This window comes from Rhinopithecus bieti, unplaced genomic scaffold (assembly GCF_001698545.2).
Source record: "Rhinopithecus bieti isolate Rb0 unplaced genomic scaffold, ASM169854v2 scaffold_15850, whole genome shotgun sequence".
NCBI classification, from domain to species: Eukaryota; Metazoa; Chordata; class Mammalia; order Primates; family Cercopithecidae; genus Rhinopithecus; species Rhinopithecus bieti.
The window spans coordinates 4,753,265-4,779,194 of record NW_016809273.1 but is presented as its reverse complement, the minus strand read 5'-3'; the positions used below and the strand labels follow the sequence as shown (position 1 = coordinate 4,779,194).

Sequence of the window (25,930 nt, the reverse complement as noted above, 5' to 3'; positions counted from 1 at the left end):
TGTGTTTTTTTGTTTCTTACTTGTTTACTGTGGTTCTAGGGGCAACACATGTTTTCATCAACTGGTCATTTCTGGGTTCAAGGTGATAATGGCCTTGGTGATGTATTTACCATGATGCTCCAATGAAAGTGCAGTTATAGGAATTTCTAAGATTAGATGAAGGGCATTCCCCTAACCTATTCCTATTATGCTAACAACAACATTTAATATATGTAGATTTCAATTACTCTGGTTTGAAAGTTACAGCTACTAGTAGTGAAATGTCATAAAATGTCTCAATAACACAATAAAGAGTGTATTTGAAAAGTTGCATCTTAAAAATGTTGAAGCAAAAATGAGAACTATTAAAATGGAATCAGTTCCAGTGGAATTCAAGCTGGAGTGCCTCATGGAAGCCTGAACATATGTTGCAAAGGAGCACCTGCACACAAGGCCCAGGAGAGCTAGGCAAGCCATCTCATTTTAAGGCAATCTGGAGAAGTGGCCATCTAAAGTGATTCAGCTAGACTAGAAATTGGATCTCCTCATATTCACCGCTCTTCACTAAACTGCCTTCTCTTACCTTTTGGTTTAAAGTACCTTAGAAATGACGTTAGTTATCATTTTAAATGAAACATCTAAAATATACTTTCAGTCTTTCAGTGAATCTGGCCCCTTAAAAAGAAGAGGTCTTCAGGAGTTGGTGCTCAGTGAAAGACAGAATTGTTGAAAATATAAACTCACTGTAGTTATCTAAGCAATGTAAGACATATTTGTTAAATGCCAACAAAAGCAAAAGCAAAAACAAATTGTGGACATTGATACTCATTTCCATGATGTGGAGTTTATAATGAGATGCAAACACACCTTCTTAATATTCCAAGAATTACTACTGCAGGATGTGTATGAGTGTTATGTGTGCTCACACATGTTTGTGTGTGTGTGTGAATTTCCTGAGTTTTAAGAATTTACCCCTTTCCTGAGAGGTATGCTTAGATTTATAAACATTTTAAACATTTAAGCAAAATTTTAAAAAACAATCCCACAGCAATCACAGAACAAGACACTTACTAGATGATCTGTATTAAGATATTTCAAATAACACACTCTCAAATTTCATTCCATTTCAACAATGTTGATTATCCCCTTCCAGGTGCTGCAATATTCTGGATCATGGAGTCCACACCCTCTGGCTATAAAGCAGACTTTTACATATTAATCCTAGCTTCCATTAAAATAAGTCTTCACTGCCTGCCATTTCTAATTACCCCCTTTCTGAGTCAACTCAAGTTGTACTACTAGAGCTTCATTCCTTGGTTGAAATGAAGTTTAGGGTTTAACACATGTTAAAATGTAAACGCAACTTCCAGAAAGGGGAACATTTGAAGCCACTGTCAGTTACCGGTGCCACAGTGTGAAAGGGCTGACTGAACTCTTTCTGGATAGAAAATGTGGTAAAATATGGAGGAAAATCCTGAAGAAGAAAAAGGACAAGGTGCAAAAAGAGGCAAAGAACACAATTAACTACAGCAATAAACTGAGCGTCCTGCCAACTTTACAGAGTTTACCTCATTCAATTCCCTTATAAAAAACTTATCTATGTGTCCCTCATTTTTCTTTTTTATTGCTTGGACCCCTACTTCTATAGAATCAAACTCATTAAGCTTGAAATATGGCCCAAAAGTCTACATTTTAAGCAAATATCTCAGGTACTGATATAAGAGGTATAAAGACTACACATTAACAGACAAATAGATTTTGAAATAGAACCTACTGTTTTGGAATCAGGTATGCCTTACCCCACAACTCTATAATAATATAATTTCCTTCTATAAAATTTTACCTCTTTAGGAATTTAATTTACTACTGAGGGTGTGAATTGTTACCTAGGCCCTGGAAAGCAACCTTATTATTTTATGAAAAGTCAGGTAGGTCACTTCCACTGCAGCCTACAAAAATTATGGACTTTACAATTTTCTTTCTGTTTCTTAATGAAATGCCCAGATCTCTGTTTAAAACCTAATTGTAGTAACTTTGCACCCAATTGCATTTGCAGGTAACAACTACTGCCTTGAGGCATTGAGAGTTGAGCTGCGTTGTAACAGTTGAGGGGAATGAGCTTCCTGGGCAGAGTTTCAGGAGCAATGCGAAGTTGCTAACTTTTCTGTTTAGAACATGCAATGATCTTGTGGAAAAAAAAAAAAAATCTGACTTTTTAAAATCAAAGAGCCAACAGTTTCCAGAGCTGAGTTCAATCAAGTTTTAAGTAATGCAGAAACTTTTGAAAAACATAAATGCTGCAAAGACCGGGGGAACACACACTTACATGGAGCCAGAATGAGAGACTGTACAGTGAGGTGGAAATAAAATGGCTGCGTATTGGTACAGTACAATCTTGAGGTCAATTTTGCTCAAGATTTTACAATGGTAAAAAGAAATGGCCTTTACTGAATGTGGGGTGAGTAGGAGAGGTTTAAAGGACAGGCATAAAAATGTCATGGGCTCTAAAATAAACAGATCTTTATGCGATTTCATAGACCCTATCATGAAGCTTCAGAACAAAAAAGATGCAGAGACACAGAGGCTTGTCCACAAATGACAGAATTAAGAGACCTCTCAATCTTCCCTGTACATATACTTATTTCTCTTTTAATCTTTTTCAGTAGAGAAAATGTGAGCTTTGGAATCACACAGTACTGGGTTAAAGTTCTAGCATTTGCATTTAGCAGCTTGAGTGACCATGGGTAAGTCACTTCAACTTTTTGAGCCTGAGTTTCTACATCTGTAAAATGAAGATCATAATATCTACTGTTGGGACTACTGGCAATGTGTAGCACACTGAGTATAGCTCCTTAGATATACTAGATATTCAGTGAATGGAATCCATCACTCTCAGCAGCACTACCATCACATCCTTATAATGATAGTGGTATTATAAGTATTTATTTAGAATGATGAAAAGTATATGAAGTCAACTTGTGCCCTCCTTGTCACATAAGGCAAGAGAGGGACTCGGGTGAAGGGAAAGTCTGCAGGTGGTTTGCATAGATAATTCATTTATTACATGTAGAGATGTACTCTGACATGGTTGATGCATTGGGACAGCATCCTAGAAAAGGAGATGGGCTTTATTCTGAAGGGGATGAGTGTATATTCAGCGTACACTTTACAAAAGGAAAAATGTCTCTGCCACTTGGAGGCAGGTCAGGAGCCAAGCAGGGTGACACCATCCGTGGATCTCCATGCTGAAGATGAAATAATAAGGTATACTGAAAAGGTTACGAGCACGAGCTTTGGAGTGGGCAAACTCAGCTTCAAATCCAGTCTCTGCTATCTTTTAGCTCTGCAGTTTATACCAAAAGAGAAACATTTCTGAGCTGTTTTCTCATCTATTAAATAATGATATATATTTCATAAGTCTGGTGTGCAGATCAGGTAAAATGATATTTATATACACAGTACAGTAAGGGATATGTGGTATAATTCCAACACATATAACCCATTAATATTATGAACCAGTTATATTATCTGGTTGCATGTTCAGCATCCTGTTCATTTCCATTTTGATATAATTACACCTTTAGTGAAGTGCTCTTGAAATAGTCAATCTAATCTCAGCCTTGCTGTGCAAATGAAGAAAATATTTGTTTTTTGTCCATACTTGGTCCAACACATTGAAGGCAAAGAAGGAAAGAAGGTGGAAGAACGGGGAGAGGAACCTCTAAGTGGCAGAGGAAAGCAAATATCAGGGCTATGTGGTTCCCTCCAGTCCCAAGAAGAGTGCTATCCTCTACAGTCAACCAGAAAGTCTGGAGAGCATGTCGTTATGGACTAAGAAAGTACTTAATCGGAAACTTTCCCAAAGTTACTGAGATACTCATCAGACTGAAGGGGTACAGAATTGAAGCTCCTCCCTGTTTCCTAGTGGAGCACAAATTCATTCATCCTCAGATGCTTTCACAGATCATAGCTTGAACTTCTGCAGTCCTTTATCTGGATCAGCCTTTAATCACATAAGCCAATGACACCATATCAATAACATTTCTGTTAAGAAAAAAAAGTCTGCTTATTCCAAGCCCTTTTCTTTGCTCACTGGGTAAACAACACTGGGATATCTCCCTGATTCCCTGTGTCATGCTTTATATTTTACCCTGGGCCTTCCTCCTTCCCAACCATACTCATTGTCCCATGACTTGGCTCCTAAGGACCTAAAATCTACTCACTGGTTTAGAATCTTCTGGCTTATGAGACATGTTACGTGTCTATCCCTTATATGTTATCGGAATGGCAGCATACGGCTCAATTCTAAAGCACCGTTCATGCTCGCACTGCAATCTAGTCTTATAGGTCTATTCTTCACGTTGACAGATCAAGCTTCCATTTTCCTCTCCAGCAACTCTGTGGCTACTCAGAGCTGTCATGAGGTCCCCTGAGCCAGTCTCTTGGCAACCTCCTCTGAGGAGAGGCTGCCAAAAATCCAAAGAGCCTCTGCTCATCCTGCAAAGGGAGCCTTGGATGGACAACAAAAGAATAGGGCTTTAGGCCGGGCGCGGTGGCTCACGCCTGTAATCCCAGCACTTTGGGAGGCCGAGGCGGGTGGATCACAAAGTCAGGAGATCGAGACCATCCTGGCTCATATGGTGAAATCCCGTCTCTACTAAAAATACAAAAAATTAGCCAGGCGTGGTGGCGGGCGCCTGAAATCCCAGCTATTCCGGAGGCTGAGGCAAGAGAATGGCATGAACCCGGGAGGTGGAGATTGCAGTGAGCAGAGATAGCACCACTGCACTCCAGCCTGGGTGACAGAGCAAGACTCTGTCTTCAAAAAAAAACAAAAACAAAAAACAAAGAATAGGACTTTAAAGGCTTCATTTTATTTTTATCCTCTACTTTTGTCTACTCAATGTTTTGGTTTCCTTTTTTTCTTACTTTTAAAATATGAAATTGACAAATAAAGATTGCATATATTCAAGTTGTACAACATCATGAGTTGATATACGAATACAATGGTTAATAATTATCATAATCAAATGAATTAACACATTTATCACCAACCATGCTGTACATTAGATCCCCAAAACTTTCCCATCTCATATCTGAACGTTTGTACCCTTTGATCAGCATGTCTCCATTTCCTTCTCTCTCTAGGCCTGGGAATCACCATTCTACTCTCTGTTTCTATGAGTTCAACTTTTTATGATTCTACATATTAATAAAATCATGTAGCGTTTGTCTTTTTTTTTTTCAATTTTTCTAAATTTTTATTATGGACTGTTCCAAACATATAATCAAGAAAATAACTTACATAAGTCCTGTTCTCATTACCCAGCTTGAAGTATTATCACTTCATGCCAATTACATTTATCTGTTTCTATGCTGTTAGTACAGTAGCCCTTCACCACTTATTAATTAAAATTAGTTGATTAAAATTAAATGTTATCAAAAATTCAGTTCCTTGACCTCACCAGCCATAGTTCAAGTGCTCAATAGCCACAGGTGGTGAGTGACTAGCATTTTGGATAGTGAAGCTCTACAAAACAGTTGAACATTTCCATCACTGCAGAACAATTCATTAGATAGTGCTAATCTACATCCAACCCTCTTCCCCCACTGTAGATTATTTTGTACCAAATCCTAGGCAACATCACATCATCTAAACTTAACACTAAGAAATTAACAATACTTGTTGAATGACACTGAACAAGTAGTTGACAAGGTTACAAGCAAATTTCTTAAAGTGTGTGTGTGTAGACAGATATATGCATAAAATGTATATATGTGTGTGTATATACACACATATACAAGTACACTGGAGTGCAGTGGTGCAATCTCGGCTCACTGCAACCTCCACCTCCTGAGTTCAAGCGATTATCCCACCTTGGCCTTCCAAAGTGCTGGGATTACAGGCATGAGCCACTACACCTGGGCTATATAGACTATTTCTAAGGTTCAATGTGTATATACACACACATATATGCATTTTATGGGAAGATGATTTATGTTGGTTCTCAATTTCTGATAAAGGTCATCTCCAAATTCAAGAGCTACTCCCTTAAAAATATATGTGGTCAATTAATTATTAAAAAGATGAGACACTTTAATTGCAAAGGCCACTGTAAAATTACCTTACTAAATATGGAATAAGGAATTTATTCACAGAGATAAATGTCTTGTACATATCCTATCTCTTTAACTTGTTAGAATGTAGATGAGTGCCTGGATTTTTCATTGGTTATATGGTAGTGTACAACTGAGGAGAGGGTGGAGTGAGGTGAGACATGCTTATCAGTTTGTCTTTGTATGGATTAGGTTAAGACAGAAAAGTGGAGATTGCCTCAGGCTTGTTTCATGGTAACAGTGTTCTACTTCATTCCTTTATCCAGCCATTCAGCCATTCACTCATCCAACACCTACTTGCTAATAGTATCAGCTATGTGCCAGGAGTATAAGTTCTTGGTTTTAATAGGAATAAGAGATGGTCTCAGCTTTTGGTGAAACTTCCACCTGAAATGCAAATCTGGCTCTTGGGACAGTTAGTATTACTGAGGATAATTGTGTCAAAGCCCAGAGACAACATAAGAGAGTTTTCTTAATTTAACGACAAATATGAGTATTTATCCAATACTTACTCTAAGGCAGGGCTTGTACTAGGTGAACCCAACAGATGAAATTATTTCTTCATACAGATATATGCTCCCTTTCTATCCTGCCCTCATCCCCATCTTAGAGTTGGGGGAAGAATTGTCTCTTGATATATGGTAGAAATGATGTAAGAATGAGAAGGTGGGATTATACAGTTACACACATATGCTGTGACTGCTCTTCTTTCATCCTCTGCCATCCTCTCAAAATGGAAGTTTGTCTATTCCCCTTTACATACGCTTATCCAGGACCACAGCCCAGGCACCCATGATGTCGACTACAGAAGGAGTAATTCCCAGCTGCAGCTGGAATCTCCCTCACTGAGCATCCCTGACCTCTTCCAGAAAGTGCCGGGTCTCTGATTTCCTCTGGTCTCTCTTAAACTAAGAAGCTCCATCACAAGAGCTGGGATGAATATTCCCTTGCACCCCAGATGCAAATATCTGACAACTATATCTGCATCTCTACATACTCTGCACATATTCCCCACTGAATTCTAGCATATCAATCATTTTTGAAGTGTTTACTGCAAAATCTCTCATAAACATTTCACCGTGAAACTTTTTGCAGCAAACTTCTCTCTCCTTGTTCCTTTCTCATCTGTGGTAATATGTAGAACCTCTCTCATTTTGGAACAAACAGAAACAGTCTTGGTAACTGATGCTTGAAACTGTCATTTCACATTATCCTTAGTATTTTAAGATTTTTTTTTTCTTTTTGGGTGGGGACAAAAGACTCTGGGTAGAGAAATGGGAGCTAGGGAAATTGCCCTTAGTTTGTTAGCCTTTGGTCATTTAAGAATCACTGTACTCACAAAATCTGAAAACAAAATTATTTTATGAAGTCAACAAATATTAGTTGATCACATAGCCTGTGCCATGCCCTGTGTTAACTACTAGGTATAAAATATTGGGTGACACAAACATGATCCCTGCTGTAGTGGTGCTTATACTTGAATGAGTACCAGAGTAAATACATAAGCTTAGTCTTTCAATGGTGTATTCCAGTAAAACGGTAGGGGAATTAATAAGACAGCAGGTAAGTCTAAAGAGACTTTGTGTGGAGACAGATTATAAGAAAAAAGTGAGATAAGTCAAGTAAAACATGTAAAAGATTTAGGACAGTGCTTGGCACATAATTAATTTTTAGTAACTGTTACCTATTGTCTGGTGTGTGTGTGTGTATGTGCTACTTGAGAATTCCTAATTCAAATTATTTCTTTTCTACTGTTCTCCCTTAATGTCCAAGTTATTCAGCTAAATTGACCACTAGACAGTCTCCACAAATTTGTGGTTTGATGCAATGAACCCAGTCATCATTTTCACCCATCTGAGGTTTGTATTTATCCTAAGTGGCCCTCATAGGTTTATTTAAACCAGCAATATCTGCCAACATTTTAAATAGTGACATGATTTCTTCTATAAAATCTCCTAGCCTAAATGACCCTTATTGTGATTTAATGGCACAAGAACCACTTAAATAATTTTTGATGTTATTCAATTATCTCCACAGTAAAGACAGTCCAGAAGCTAAAAAATGAAATTAGCTTGGTGCCCTGATATGCTATAAATGTAGACTGCGAACTCTTCACATTCCTTTAGGAGCATACAGACCTTATTCCTTATACATTCCGGGAAGCTGAATGATATTTAGAATGCTGCCAAATGACTTATGGAGCTCAACTTGTTATGGAAATATTGAGTTATACCAATATATTGGAAAAATATAAAATTTCATACTGTTTTTTTATTTTTGAGATAAGGTCTCACTCTGTTGCCCCAGCTGGATACAGTGGCTCTACTTCTGCCTCCCAGGCTCAAGTGATTAACTGATTCTACCCATCCCTGCCCCAATGCTCCCGTGTGTGGGACTACAGGTGCGCCACCATGCCCAGCTAATTTTTGTATTTTTGGTAGAGGTGGGGTTTCACCATGTTGCCAAGACTGGTCTCCAACCCCTGAGCTCAAACCTCCCGAAGTGTTGGTATTACAGGCGTGAGCCACTATGCCCACCCCCCGCCAAAAAAATTATTATCGTTTAGTAGTAAAACATCATAAGAGAAACACAAAACCTAGAAGTCAGAAGGCAAGAAGACTAGCTGACTTGACCACATAAAAATATATCGTGTACTTGGTACGGAGGAGGAGGTACAGAGGAGTGTGCATAGAAAACGGTTCTAAAGGACACATAATCTATTAACACTGGCTACCTCTGGGGAACGGGGGGAAGAATGATAAAGAAATTTTATATTTTAGTTTTTATATTTATATATCATGATCAAATAGAAATGTAGTATTTTGTAATTACAATAAACGTAATTACTTTCTCATGTCTATTTTCTGATCCTGTGGCAGGGGTGCTGACCGGGTGTGCTGTGCTCCCTAGGTCCGAAGCTCTTGTGAATGACTGACTTCACACTTCTGCACACAGATCTTCCTAACAATGTAAGTTAAATACGTTGGAATTGTTGGTATAATGTGGGGCTTTCTGTGTCCTGGCAGGCTGTCACCTAAGACAAGCAAAATACCAATATCGCCAAACCACCCTATGGAACCTAGAGGCTGTGCTCACTGAAGCATTCTGCAGCCTGGTATCCTCTAGTCTTCTCTGCTGAGAATATATCCTTTGAGGTTTTCACAGTAACCTGAAGTTTCTCTGAGGTTTACGTGTGACATTTTAACTTTTTGTCAAACCCAGCCCTCTGCGTTTTACTGAATCAAAGAGCATGTCCATTAAAATCAATATAAATAGTGTCAGGTATATATGCCACACAGAATCCATCCACTACCTAGTAACTGCTCATACTTTTCTATTTTTATGCTGAAATGGGTAATAAATCCCATGTAATAGATCTGAGAGACCCCATCTTTGACGTCAAACTGTTTTCTTTGGGAAAGAATTACATAGCTAAAACTTTATACTTAAAGGCAGAAACTCTAAAATCAAATGCAGTATTATAATAAAAACTTAGCTTAAGTAAAAGTTAAACTATAATAGATTAGCATATCTAGAAATTTTTTAAATGGCATGAGGTTTGAAAATTAACCAAACATAATTAAATCTGGGGATATAGTAATATACAAACCCTAACAGTTTTAAGGATTTAATTTCAAAACTAAACCTTATAAAACTGGCACACAAAGCCAAAAGCAAGTTTTGAAAGACAAAGTAAAAAAAAATATAGGTTGATCACAATACAGACAATAAAACTATTATGTGGGCTCATAAACTAAGAACATGTATCTTCAATTCAAAGTTGCTCTTAGTTCACTTGAAGTAAATTTGCTGACTATAATTCCAACAATCCATGGAAGATTTGAGAGTAGAAAATGCTGTTTCAATACATATTCCTCTAAAGTGACTTTATGAGGTACAAAAAGTACCTATGGATGTCACATACACGAGTTGCTGTCTCCTGAATTCTAACTTGTAAAAACATTTCTTAAAGATTCAGCAGAAAAGATACTCAGAACAGCATTCATCAAAGCTGTCAATAGAAGAAGGTTTTACAAATTAGTCTGTTAATATATTAAAAAGAGCCATTTAAAGATGTATTATTCCACAAATTTATTATTTATAGCCTATCGAAATTTTTCAAACTGAGAGGTATAATTTGCTTTTGATGCTAACTTTTTATTATACAAACTACATATTGCTAGGACAAGTGTTGTCTTATAAAGATGCATACATTCTTCACTAATGTTAACTCTAGAAGATGGATAATATGTTTTGGCATTAATAATTTAATAATTCATAATATCTTTGATAGTTAAAGAATAAGAATTAATAATTTAAGAATAATGATATAAGATATAATAATTCTTAATGCAGTTATTAATTCTTATGCCACACAACCTCTTCCATAAAATTAGATGTTTTAGGGCTTTGTGTCTTTGTTTAGCTTTTTACTACCAATAAGTAGCATAATGTTTACTACGTCACCAAATCTTTAGGCATCCTCATACTCTAATTTGTCTTCAACAGCAACATGTTGCTTAATTACTCTATTTCAGAGTACAATAAGTATGCTTTACTTTTGGTAAAAATGGAAATAAAATCACATACAATATCCATATAGTGTGCCATAAGCCTGGAATAATTCTTTTTTATAACAAAATGTGAGAAATAAATATAGATAGAAAGCTTTATTTAACCAATACCTAACTCATTTATTTTCCAGAACCACAGGCTATCAAGTAAGAAGAGACTTATAACCCATATGTTCTAGCCCTGATTCTGTCGTTAACCAGATCAGTGACCTTGAAAATATTGATTACTTATTTGTAAAATTGAATTGTTAAGCTAGACAATGTGTAATTTTCAGTTTAGTGAACTTTCTTATAATAACAGACAATGGGAACAATTCCAGAATTTGATGCATCCAAGTTGAGGCTTAAACCATTAGAAGCCATAGTTTTAATAGTTTGTAATCATCCAAATGGTTCAGTTTAGTAGGTGTACTTGATTTGATCTTAGCTTGTTTACCATATGAAAACATGCTTCTAATATATATTCCCAAAATTATTTCTTCTACTGACTCATGTTAACAGTGAAAAACACTGGGCTTCGACTAATATCATCTTGGTACTGAAGCATAAGCAATTTCAACAATTAGGGAGTTTTGTTTTAATAGTATAATCCTTAATATATCTCATATTCATTAAATCTGCCGATAGATTTATAGATATATGCAAACACATATAATGTGTATGTGACCTGTGGGCTCGTGTGTATGTTTCTGTAGTGTGTGTGTGTGTGTGTGTGTATGTGTGTGTGTAGAGAAAGAGAGAAAGAAACAGAGAGAAAGAGAAATGAGAAAAAGAGAAGAAAATGAGGGATTAAGGAATTGTTTGGGAGTATGTGTTTAGCAGTGTCGAGGAAAGAAATCTTTTTTCTAAAACGTTTTCACCAATATAATATCAGTAGCTGGAATAGCTCTAAAACCTCTAGGATATATCTCAATGGTAATATTTTACATGGGTTTCTCTCAGAGGAGGAACAAATTACACAAAACCTGAAGTTTTATTTCTTAATGAGTAAACAGGATGGCCTTTGGAGTCAGAAATTATGAGCTATGCATTTGTGAACTCACCTAAATTTTTCATGAGTTTAAATTTCCTCAATTACAAAATAAAGATAATAATAATAATGATAGTATTAATAATAACAGTAATACCTATTTCATAGGGCTGTTTGACAACAACATCAGGCAATGTATAATTAGGCAACACATATTACTTGGTGTTAGTTTTCTTTCAAGAAAGTGTGAAATCAGTTTGCATATGACAAACTTACAATCCATGTGTAAACTCATAGATAATTAGGCCAGTTTAATCATGCTGAGCTTCACGTGGCCAAATGTAAGTATCTCCATGTAGCCCTGCTACTCCCTTGCACTCAAGTCAGCTCTGCTGAATTTTGTGTACTTTCTTAAATAAGTAAATTAAACATTTGGGTAAACCAGTCTAATGATGAGAAAATGCCAGACAGAATGAAATTGAATAGCATTCTAAAGAATACTTTTGCACTTTAGAAGAGCCAGTACTCTTCCAAAGTGCAAGGTCATGAAACTCAAAGACTGAGAAACTCACATGCTAGAGGAGACTAACTAGGCATGATAACTAAATGCAACACCCTAGGTTGGATTCATGAACAGAAAAAGACTGGATTCCATTAGTGGAAAACCTGCTGAAATCTGAGTAAAGACTAGTTTAGTTAATAAGATTTTATCAATGTCAATTTCCTAGTTTCAATGACTGCACCATAGTTATGTAAAATATTAACATTAGGCGAAGTTGGGTAAAGAGCATGAAGGAATCTCTGTACTATCTTTGCAACTTTTCTGTAAACCTCAAGTTATTTCAAATTTTAAAAAATTGGGTGAAATCTGAGAGCTAACACTTCTTATAAGTTCTCTGGCCCTTGTTAGTAGTCTCCATATCCTTTCTCCCAAATCTTTGCATCTAGTCTCCTCCCACGACATAAAGCTTTCAGTACCATCTCAAACTCGCCTATATTCTTGCTTCCAAACCAGTAAGCCAAGTAAAATGGTTAAACATATTATACCTACACTTAACCATGTGCATCTTCTTAGGTTTCAAATAAGTGCCAAAAATAGAAAATTTACGGTTCAGGGAATGTCAGTGTTGTTGGACAGAACGCATTCCAGTTAAGCTCTAAGAACACCACATCTTTTATTACTCTAATAAATTAACCAGAAATGACAGTTTTGTGGCAATTAGGTTATATAAACTTTTTCCCATAAAGACACATCATTAGGTTATATTTTTAAACCTCCATATGTCACCCGAACTTAGGCAGGAAGAAACATGCAATGCAATCTTTATGACAGATTTTCCTAAATTCACCAGTTTTCCCATTTCTCCTGACATTTTGCTGAAATTTTAATACTCTACACTTTGGCATTTGACAGGTTTGCTTCAACTAGCTTTGTTAAGCAGGAGCATATGTTTTAAAATGGCAAACTATGCCCCCCTCTTTTTTATGTGAGAACTGTGGGTCAATATAATGAGACAGATTTTTAAACAAGCTGTGATATCAAAGGAGGGTTAGTAGGCTATGCTCTTTGCAAAGCAACTTAAGCTTTTAACTTCTTTAATCACTGAGATGTTCTCCTGGGTGGTGGGAGCAGATGAGAGTTGGATGTGAAATATTTCACGGGTGGAATAAGGCCTTGTTCTATTTGAAATACAAATTCTGAATTCTCATATGGATTAGAAAACATAACATTATCGCCAAAAAAAGAGCATATATAATATTAGCATTAGGAATCATGCCCAGAGAGAAAATGGGGACAACAAATTAAGAAATGTCTTTATCTTTCTTTCTATATGCAAAATGTAAGTAAACATGTTTCATTATTTCTCCAATTAAAATGATAATAGGTACTGACCCATAGAAGTTGGCTGCAGATATCAACAAGATGTAATGGAAAATTCTGCCTTTCTAGAATGTAAAAGGCAAGAAATGAAAACAGACCACCAAACCAGGAGACTCAGCATTCACTGATCTAAGAAGGGGCTGACTCTAAGAAGGGACTGACTGCTATTATGTTCCCATACCAGGGACCATTTCTAGCCCTGTTACATATGCCTAAGCCTTCTGCTATCTGTGCAGCACCTCAAGACTACAGCAGAAAAATTGACAGCAGGATGGGTGACAGATTTTGTGGGTGCAAAATTAAAAATATGCAGTCCCTTGCTCATAAGTTATTAGGAATTTCAGAACCATGACAGCAGAGTATTGATGTGAGCCCCTTCTCATCATGGCCCCTGTGTTCCAGGCCCCTTTTCATCATGGCCCCTGTGTTCCAGGTCTCATGCCCATGGAGCCAACGCTGCTAAAATCTAATTCTAAGGGAAGACAGAGCTGTGCCGAAAACTCATTCCTGTTAGGCACAAAATGTTTATCTAGGACCTTGACAGAAGTACTATGTGATAGTATTTATTATTATCCTTGCCTCTTCTTCATACGGAAATGATCAAATAGGTAAGTAGACAAAAATAATCATAATATTTTGAGCTAAAGAATACCTAGTGACTTTCTGGTATAACGCCTCCATTCGTTGAAGAACTTAATTGAAATCTGGTACTTGTCAGTGGCTCAGACTCAGGTCTCATGATCCCAAATCAATGCTCCTTCAGTAACAAAATGGTGCAAGAGAGGTTGTTAATGACTCAGGCTTTGGGAGCAAACAACTTGGGACCAAATTTGGACTCCACCACTCTGTGTAACCTTGGGCATATTGTTTAACTTCTCTATGCTTCACTTTCCAAATCTGGAAATGTGATTACTGATAGTATTTACAGAATTAAATTAACTACTTCATATAAGCAATTCAAAAAACTGACTGGCACACACAGAGTGTTTAAGAGATGTTAGCTATTCATAGTTCATGCTTCACTTACAGAAACAGCTGTTTTTGAATGTCTATAGATAATAATTTTGATTAGTAGGTGAAATAAAAGCTAAATTAGAGAGTTAAGTAAATCTACAGCTAGTTAAGTAAATTCATAAAAAAAGTATTAATGGGTTGACATTTATGTGACAGAGTGCATTATTCTAGTATATTATTCAAACTTTTTATTCACAATTCAGATAAAATGTATGTAATATAGTTATAAAATGTGTTAACAGTTCAATTCTGGGAGGAAATTCTTTTAATTGGGATGCAGAAATGACTGCCAAAAGGACCAAAGTAAACAAGATTAAATTTCTTACAGAGATTTTTTTTTTTTTTTTTTTAAATAAAAACATGAACAGTATCTGATTGAAAATTTGACTGAAATCTCCCTTTGAAATCACAGGATATCTGATTTCCCAGAAATAAGTATAAAAATCAAGTTGCATTAATAGTGTATACAGTGAAGGAAAGGGTGATGGAGCCTAAAGGAACTGCTAAGGTATAAGATTTCTCTCTATACTCTTTTTTATAACTCTTCAAAAATGTGAAAAAAAAAAAGAAAAAAAGAAAAGAAAAAAAAAGCCATACACCCATTTTTAAAATGTGGGCAGTACAAAAAGGCCATGGGCTGGATTTGGCTTATGACTCATAGTTTGCCAACTACGGTCTTAACATTCTCACCCAACTAAAAAGCAGGAGGAACCCTCAAAGCATATAAAAAGCAAGACTCTACTATGTGAGGCCTGAAAGAACCACTTTAAATACAAAGATACAGATAAAATCAAAATAAACAAAGATAAAAATATTCATTATGCAAAAAGTGTGGATAATGTCAGAAAGGTTATTTTAATATCCTATAAAATGCACTTTGAGACTAAGAATATTGCCAGAGATAAAAAAGGACATTTCATTACGATAAATGAGAAAATTCATCAGGAAGACCTAATAATTCTCAGTGTATATGCCACAAATAATGAGCTTAAGATAAAAAAAGCAAACATTTACAGAATCAAAGGAAATATAAATTACAAAAACATAGTAGGACTTTTTATACTTCTCTCAGCACTTGATAGAGCTAGAATATAAGCTAATATAAACATAGAAAGTATGAACAACCACATTAACCATTTTGATCTAATTGTCACGTTTAGAACAGTATTAATAACCTTCAACTGCACAATACACGTTTTTAATGCATGATATATTTACCCAAGATGGACAATTCTCCATAAATTTTAAAAGGATAGAAACTATAAAACAAACTACAAATGTATTGAGTTAAAAATTATTAAGAATACTATATATAGGAAAACACCAACTAACTGCAAGTAAAACAATATAATTCCAAATAAATTATAAGACAAAAATGAAATCACTAAACCAACTGGAAAATATTTTTAGAACAGCATGAAAATACATTAACATTTGGGAAAGTGAATAAAGCAGAGTATATAAGAGAGAAACGTGTTTCTTTAAGCCCTTACAGTAGAATTCAAGCAAGATTTCAAATTGGTGGCTCAAAGTATCACCTTAAAAAAAATCTAGATAATAATGAGCAAAATAAATACAAAGGAAGTGCAGGAAGAAAATAATAAAGAGCAGTAATCAATGAAATAAAAAAATACTGAGAAAATAGAGAAAACTAACAGAGTCAGAAGATGATTCTTTGAAAATACAAACAAAATTGACAAATATCTGGCAAAACTGATCAATGATAAAGAGAATACAAATCACCATATTAAGAAAGAAAGGGGATTATTGCCACAGACACTACAGACATTAAAAGAATAATAGGTGAATACTGTGAATAACTTTATGGCAAATTCCAACATCTTAGAAAAAATGGAAAAAAATTATTGGGAACTAAAATGTACTAAACTAAATATGACACATGAAGAAACAGAAAGTCTGATCTGTTTAAAGTCCCATATCTGTTAAAGATACTGGATTTGTCCAGAACTTACTCAAAAGAAAACTTCAGGCCCAGAAGACTTTAGCTGGAAATCTATCAAACATTCAAAAAAAGAAGAAAATGCCAAGTTTACAAATGTTCAGAAAATAGAGAAGGAAGATGGATCACTGTCCCCACTCGTATTTTGAGGCCAACATAACTCTAATATCAGTCCTAACAAGGGCATTTCCAAAAAAAAAAATAGGAATTACAATCCAATATCCTTCATGATGCAAAAATCTTCAGCAAAATATTCGAATATCACATCTAACTTCATGTAAAATGACCATCTATTACAGTTAAGTAATATTTATCCTAGGAATGCAAAGTTGAGATAGGTTTCTCATTAGAAATTAAATAATATAACCCACCATATTAGCACAATGAACAAGAAAAGATATGATCATTCACTGAAGGGGCTACTTATCCTTCATCTTTGATTAGATTGGGAAGGATGCCAGCTGATAGCTGGAGCGCAATTTCTTTATGAAGGGATGGATATACTTTATATTCTGAGAGTTTCTAGCCTTATAAAACACAATAGTCCCATTTTTTCCCTTTTATCTTTCCATAGTTTGAAGAGCTAGTGATGACCTGAGCTTGAAGGCAAAAAGAAAATGGGCTCCTTGAAGAGAGCAAATGATTAACAAACATGATTGTGACTGTCTATTCCTTATTCATCCAACTATTCATCTATCCATTCATTATTCAACAAATAGTTCTGAGATTTACAATGCTTTGCCCTCAACACTTTGGGCATAATGATTAAGAAAATAATCATCATACTCACCCAATGGAGCTCACAGGGAAAAAAGGCAGACATTTATTATGAAATAACACATATAAGTACTGCAATTGTGCAAACTCCTATGAAGAAACGTTACAGGTACTTTGAGAGAGGGAAATTAAGAAAGGCTTTGCTAAGAAATAAAATCTGATTTTAGATTTGAAGGTGTGTAGGAGTTAGCTAAGCAAAGAAGAGAAGAAAATATACTGTAGGCAAAGAGAAGAGCAAGTAAAAAAATCCTTGAGGCCATTCAAAAAAATTTTTTTCTGGTACAATGACTTCCATCTCTGGATCTTAAAGAATGATTGGGCTGAAGAGCCAAGACTACCCACTCCAGCCCATATGCCTTCTACCTTGCAGTCATCAAAAGGTAATTCTCTCCAACTCAATGTAATTTGCAAGAATACAATAAGTACAGGATCTTTGGAGAATTTGTGATTAAGACTTTAAGTGGAAGGGCCAGGAAATAATGTCAAGGAGAAGTTTCTATTTTCTGATCCTCTCTTCCTCCATTCCATAGTCAAAAAAAAGAGAGAAAAACTTACTTTCTTTGAGTGGAAGTTTTAGACAATTGTCTTCTATGTGGCATATTGTGCTTCAGAAATTGTTCCAATATTTTGGGCTCTTATAGCTGCATACAATGGCTAACCAAAAAGCTTAAAATACCAGAAACGAGGCCTGGAAAAATAACAGCTCCATCAGGAAGTGGAAAACATACTGAGCCCAAGTAAACCCCACCCATTTCTCACAGGGAGGAGTTAGGTCATGGCCTGCTTGGATTAGAGGGACTGAAGATTTCTCCTGGCTTCGGGACTGTCATTCACCTCCTATTTGGCAATGGAGAATTGGGCAGATCGTATGTCTTTTTCTTTCTGGAAAAATGGATACAGCATTGTCCTCATCTGTGGTTTTCCAGAAGAGAGAGGTTGTTAAAATGAGAATAACAAACCCACTTTTGTTAATAACGAATCCCTTCTGTGGCTTTTGAAAGAGTCTTTTTACATATTTTCTCTGAATTCTTTCCACGGTTTTCCAAGCCTAGTAAAGATCAGTAAGTATATGTTAAATTGATTATCAACTACAGAATGCCTGTTTTTTGAGCCTATACTATTTTTTGTTAACTAAATGAGAAAGTATCACCAGCATAGTTGAATTATCAAACTCTGTGTTTGTGGTAGTCATTTCACAAAGTATTCACATATCAAAATATCACATTGTACATAGTAAATATACTCAATTTTATTTGTCAATTATATCTTAATAAAGTTATAAAAAATAGCTTCACACAATATCAGATTGTAACTAGACTTTTGGGAGTAAATTAATTTCAATCTCAACACTTCCAAATGTGAGTTTTAAATTCTTTAACCCTCAGTTTCCTCATCTGTAAAATAGGAATGACATTATGCCTGCCCAAGGGGCTACTGTGAAGATTAAATGAGATGATAAATGTAAAGAGCTTACCTAGAATGTGTAGCACAAAATGGCATTTCAAATAGTAGCTATTGCTCATCTTACATTGAAGATATTTCTTCAAAACTTAAAAGAGCCTTTTTGTTAAACCTTAAGGTACATTTTTTCAATGTATCTTCACAATCAAAAAATTGTATCCCATTAGCATGACCTTCACTTAAAGTGCTAATAAGAAAACAGTGGAATTAGAAAGACACAGTCAAATAACTTTTCTGCATCTATAAGTAATCTATAATTCTTTCTGTCTTCTTCTCACATATTAAAATGATTTTGATACAATTATAAATCAAAGTAGCCACAATTATACAACTCAAGGCCAGCACATCTGTAATAGTTTTTTCCCATTTCTGTCCACCAACCTTTACCATGTGGCAGTACATTTAATTAAATTTATGCTCAATAGTACTTTATGTAAGAGTTTTAGGTATAAACAAAATTCCTCAATGTATAACCATAATAAATATTTATTTCTAAAGGTAGTGAAAGTGGCATGTGAAATCAATTAATATAGCAATGAGAGTGGCTTTGTGTCTTAATTAAAAATAATTTTTTTAAAAAAGTCCTGTTTATCAGAAACAAATTTAAGAAACAAAGTAAGTAGCAGTCATCTAAAATATTCTTGACCGATTTATGGATATTATGATACTAAAATGCTCATTCTGTCAATGTATAAACACTTCTCTTAATAACAATGACTGAAAGGGACACAAGAATCACTTCCTATATTAAAACAGTTTAACACCTTAACGCCCAGTTCTGACATTAGTGCTCATATGACTTAAGCATCATTTTTTCTCAGTATATTTTAAATGTAGTTGTAGCTTGGTGTTATGCTGATTGAGAGCATGACACCTGAGGATAGACTGTCTGGGACTGAATCCTGACTTCATATCTCACTAGCTGTGTGACCTTACTTAATCTCTTTCTGCCTCATTTTATTCTCATAGGGTAAATACACCACAATGAGAAAATGAACATAAGGCATTTAGTACACAGTAAGTTTTCAATAATTGATAGTCAGAGGTAGATAGATGATAGATAGATAGATAGATAGATAGATAGATAGATAGAGACAGATAAATAAATATGGCCATAGGATAATTTATGTAAAGTACCTAATATATTTATTTAAGTAGCCAGAAATCACTTATCAAATGATTTGTGGCCAGGAAGGGTTATAAATTCCAGCAGAGGGTCATATATATATTAGGGGATTCCTAATTTCACTATTTTGTGTTTTCTCTTGAGAGGACCTATATCTAGAGTAAACTTAAGTGAAATTAGTTAAATTGATAAATTTCCTGACTGCCTGTCATATACAAAGCAGAACAAGAGATAAAGGATAATACAGGACATAACCCTTCCTTCGATAAGCATAGCAGTCAAAGTACTTAGTTGCAAACAACAAAAACTGACTTTGGCTAAATTAAACTGACAATGAACAGATCATAGAAGGCAGAGGATCCACTGTGGAAACTATGCAGTCAGGAACAATGCCCAAATGTACAGGGCAGAAATGGTCCTGTGAAGTTATCGGTGCTGCCTCCACTGAGCATCAGTTTCCACCACAGATACCATCAGCATGTGCCACTAAACACTGCTTGCCATCCACCGCCACAGCTGCCATCCTTCTTAGGCTGGACTTTTCCATAGACACTGTTTTTTTGTTTGTTTGTTTGTCTGTTTGTTGTTTTGCGTTTTTTTGTTTGTTTTGTTTTGTTTTGAGACAGTCTCGCTCTGTTGCCAGGCTGGAGTTCAGTGGCGCGATCTCGGCTCACTGCAACCTCTGCCTCCTGGGTTCAAGCGATTCTCCTGCCTCAGCCTCCAGAGTAGCTGGGACTACAGGCGTGCACTACCATGTCCAGCTAATTTTTGTATTTCTAGTAGAGACGGGGTTTCACTACTTTGGCCAGGATGGTATCGATCTCTTCACTGTTTTATTTTTTGCCACCCATTTCCAACTCAAAGTTATGTGATTGGCGGTGCCTTGGTTTTGCACCTGCCTTCTAATTTTAAGGGAGGCTGAGAAGATGATTCTCTGACCCTACTGTTATGGAGGTGGGTCTGTCTCATAAAGTAAGGAATTCTACACATACAGTGTTTGGGTATGGGCCAGGCAAAGAAACGTCCAGTGAAAGCATACACTTCAGTAGGTAGGATTTGATGAAATTATCATACAAAGAGGAATGCGTTAATCATATGTTAGATACATAAACAAGGAAACAATATATACAGTGATTAAAGACATGGGTTCTAAAATCAGAATGACCTCAGTTTAAATCCCAGCTCAGCCACTCTGCTTGATACTGGGTCCTGACTTACCACAAACTACACTTTCCAGGATCACTGTTTTCTATGGTTCTAAACGTGATCCAGACTCTGCCAGTCAGATGTACTTGCGGGGCACTTGAATTCAGGACTGCATTGAATGGAGAGAAAAGTACGACACAGAACATCTGCTGTGCTAATACAGACTACATGAGAAGCACTGTGGTTTCCATTTAGCAGCTAGAGAAGTGACTTCTTTATTCAGCAGGTGCTCCCAATATACCAGCAGGAATAGTGGCTGCCTTGGCAATATATGACTGGGCTGTAATTTTGGGAGTCATCTCTAAAAGCACACAGTCTCACATCTCTTTCTTTAATCCAGCCAATAATTCCTTAACCCATATAATCCCATTCTGTTGAAACTAGCTTTATTGGATTCAATTTTCTTCAACTAAACTTTAATCAATACATTCACTTGCTAACATAGGTGGCTTTATGTCAGTTATACAACTTCTCCAAGACCCCATGTCCTCATCCGTAAAGAGGAAATAATATAAGTAGCTGCCCCATAAGAGGGTTGGGTGAGATCTTGTTTGTAAGTACACAGCACAAGATCTGGCACAAAGCAATCATTAAATACAGGGTAGTTAGTACTGATGGTGATGGTGACAACATAATTTTCATGGGGCTGGCGGCAGTGGAGGTGTGAGCGGGGGTAGATTATAGACTCTGGAGGCTACCATGAAGAAAGAGGTATTTGATTTGCAAAAACTAGCACACGTTATTGAAAATCTATGGAAAGAAAAATATCTTCAAGCAGTAACACAGGAAGCCAAGTCTAGGATCTGAGAAAAGTCAGTTGGTGCTGCAGTTCAATGGGCTGCAACTATCAAACAAAAACAGCAGGAGGTTTCTGGAAATGCTTCAGGGAAGGTTTGTGGGTGTATTTACGCCTCTGGCTTAGGATGTTCACATCAGGTTTCACGAAGTGCTCTCCAGCATTCACTAAAAATGCTAAGAAATCTGCAAATGTGACATTTTCACCTAATTAGGATCAAGTATAAAATGAAGCCCAGCCAAGAGGAGAGTTTTTGCAGGATGATGGCATTGTTGGCACCTTTCCTGAGCCTAAAAGAAAACTAAGTAAACACGTTTGCACTCCCACCACCCTCCCGCTATGAAATTTGCCCACAGAGAGATTTACAATATGTTGTGAAGACCTAAACTGCCTTTTTTAGATCTAATGGGCAATTTGAAGGCAGGGGGAAAATTAGCATTAGAAATTTAAAAGAAGGTGTCCATCAACTTCAGCAAAGTAAATAGACACAATGTGGGTTTTTGAGCAAAGCCTTGTCAAACACTCAGCTTCCTGAGAGACACTGGAAATCATTTCGTCATTAAGAAAATGCTTCACTTTTGAGAACCCATAATGGGAATCAGTATCCTTATAATTGCTCCTTGCTGTTCTTTGAGTTGAAAGCTGAGCCTTGTGCCAACACATTCCTAAGCTTGACAGCTGTGCTTACCACCTGGTCAAAGGGGTGAGTTGTTCTCAGGCTCTGGGCGCATTTAGTTACAAGTCAGCTTGTTACACGTGAGGGATTGGAAGCCAGTGGATTCAACTTACCCAGGTTTTACACAGAATTTATATTGATTTTTTTCAACGTTACAGGGTAAAACGTAATAGGGGTGGTGTCTACTGCTAAAAGACTTCCCCTCAATCTCTCTCTTTGTATCTAAAATTCTAGGTTCCAAAAGGTATCTATTGATTCATGTGAAAGTCTTGACCACTGCCAGGATGATATGGGTAGTCTACTCACAATCTGCCCTTTGGGCCAGCAGTTATTATGGTATACACATGCCCTTCATTAACTGTTCCACTTTGCACGCTACATCAGAAACAGTCTAATGGTGTCTTGAGGGAAATGAAACCAGAAGGTGGGTTTTCACTTGTGAGAGTGGGAGATAGTAATTTGATAACATTATGAATTATGTTTCTCTCTGGTTTTTCCACATAGAAATAATAAAATAATAATTTGCAAACACAAAAATAACTATATTTCAATTCTAAATGTACTTGGGGTCCCCTTTACATTTTATCATACAAAGAGGAATGCATAGAATATATCTATCAAGAGATGAACACATTCAGGGCAGTTTTTCATTCTTCTTCTTAATGTAATAGTGAAACTTACAACTGATAGTATTTAAGGGTAGAAAATAGTTATTTGCCTTAGTGATACCTTATAAAATAGATACCCTGCACTGCTATAAGATCTGTTCAAGGCTTACCTTGTACAATAATTGCAATGCCTCTTAAGTATTCAATTATATCTTCCTTTAACCCATTAATTTTACATTACAAAAATGCTGTCCATGTAACATGTAAGTCTTATCAAATATCATGAGTGTAAACCAAGTCTAAAGAAGCGATACTATAAAAGATTCATCCTGAAAGTTTAAGTAGAAAATTTCCTATGGAACAATATCCAATTGTATATTCTCTATGACGTGCAAACTGGGTATTTCAATTACACATTCTCTATGATGTGAAAATTCAACTTCTATGCATTCATCTTATATATTAGTGTATTCAACAGACTTTCCTGAGATGATGGAAATGTTCTATTTGTTTCCACTGTCCAGTATGGCAGCCACTTGTTACATGTGGCTATTGAGCACATGAAAATATGCCTTTTATAAATGGAGAAATAAATTTTTAGTTTTACTTAAGTTTAATTTACCTTTAATTTTACATACCATATAAAATAGCATAGCTACATATATTATGCAGAAATATATGTTTATATACACATATATACATTCATATACATAAAATCATGGTTGTATTCGATGATACAGCCTCAATCATATACAAATTATAACACTTAAAATAGCAACACAGTAGAAATAATTTATGGTCTAAAATAGGCAACTGGTTACAGAAATTATGGTTCATTTAAATGTAGATACTACGGAGGAACCGCAAATTACATTCTAAAGAATATTTCAGAAAATAAGATATATGTGATAATGCTCTTAAATTTTTAAAATGAGGTTAAATATTGCATATGCAGTTAAATATTAATATGTGTATTAAAAAAGATGAGTTCCAGTTTATGACAGCATATTTACCTTTCCTGCCCTACTCCAATCTTATAGGAATAACTCTAAAAGGAAGGAACAGTAATAAATCCATACTAGCATGACAAAATGGGAAAGTATGCCATCCTTCAGCCAAAATATTGAAAATTTAGAAAAGTTAGAATGTAAATGAGGTTACGTAGATTCAAAATTAAAAGAAAACCTCAACCTAAAAAAGGATTTGGATGAAGCAGGGCTAAGGAGAGAGCCAATCTTCCCACTAAAGTCCAGAGCAGTGACTTTCAAGCTATGGTCCCTGCACCAGCAGTATCTGTATGGCCTGGGAATTTGTTAGAAATGCACATTCTCAGACCTCACCCAGGCCCACTGAGTCAGAAAGCCTGGAGATGGTTTTAATAAGCCCTCCAGGAGATTCTCCTGCCCATTCACATGTGAGAATCACGCTCCAGAACAGTCATTCCCAATGCTGGTTGTTCACTGCAGTCACCTGAAGAACTTCTAAAATTGCTAATTTAATAGGCCTGTGGTGTGGCCTCATCATTTGAATTAAAAAAAAAAAAAATCCCCAGTGATTTTATAATATGCAGCAAGGTTGAGAACGTATGTCCTAGAGAATTTCCAAACTCAGTCAGCAAGTTCAATGTGAGAGTGTGTCCATGGATCTGGCAGACTGGTTTTCTTTCTCTCCTACAACTGTTTATGGTGATTTCACCCAAGATTACAATGTAAGAAAGCCCCTTAAACAAAGTACGGGCTGCCTGGTTCCTAATTTAGATATTGGACTGAAGAGAATCAGGACAGAGTTTCAGATAGCTCTGGGCACTTCTACAAATAGAGGGAAAAAAAGGAATCCCAGTTCCTCCTAGGAGTGAGAGTGATATAATCTGAAGTGCAGGAGGCCCAGATGAAAGTCGTGGTTATTTGTGAAAGGTCCCAGTACACTCTCTCAAAGACGGAGACTGGTGAGCATGGCCAGATCTCCTCCTGTACCACCCTCTTCAGCAAAGAGGCTGACTACGGAAACCATCATGTAAAAGTGCTGAGGAAATGCATATAGGTTTTAAAAACCCATATGAGAGACTTGATCTGGTCAAATTAGTCTTTTATTTACAAACATGAACTGAATTCCAAGATTAGCAGACATCTGAAGAAAATCATCAGCATGAAAAAAGAAAGACCAAGATAAGCCAACATACATCATCAGAGAAAGAAAGAGGAACAGAGCAGAAAACTTGTAAAATAACTTAAATTTTGATGTTTAAAACCAAAAGGACATTCCATGAGAACAAGCAAGTATGGAAAATAAGTAACCACATCATAAAGAAGAGTTCTTAGAAACTGAAGACGTGACTGCCAAAACAAAATATTTACCAATAATAATATCTTTAGAATAAAATAAATATTAGCAATCTGGAAGATAAGAATTAAAAATTTCAGTTCAGATCCATGGCACATTTATGCAGGAGACCAACGATCTATTTAGTGCAAACCTCAGAGGGAGAAAACAGAGACATTAAAAGAGGACATTAAACAAATAAGATTTCTCTTTACCAGGGGAAAGAACACTTTAGATGGAAAGGGTTTCCTTGTTATTTTTAATATTCAATATTAAAACATACCCTTTATACTCAAGTCACTAGTTTACTTTCTAATAATTGAAAATTGAAAAGGCAGAGTCTTCGAGTCCAGATATACGTCAAGGTCAGAAATATCCACAGGAAATGCCAGAGGTTCAACATGCATATCCAAGCACTTGTCTATGGTCATGGGGGATCAATTGTTAAACCAAGATCACATTCCA

General features: G+C 35.9%; 1 protein-coding gene across 3 annotated transcripts in view; it reads right to left on the bottom strand.

Moving 5' to 3' along the window:
• Positions 1–25,930, bottom strand: part of GABRB2 (gamma-aminobutyric acid type A receptor subunit beta2) — a 270,353-nt gene that overhangs the window by 91,366 nt on the left and 153,057 nt on the right. The window lies entirely within an intron of this gene.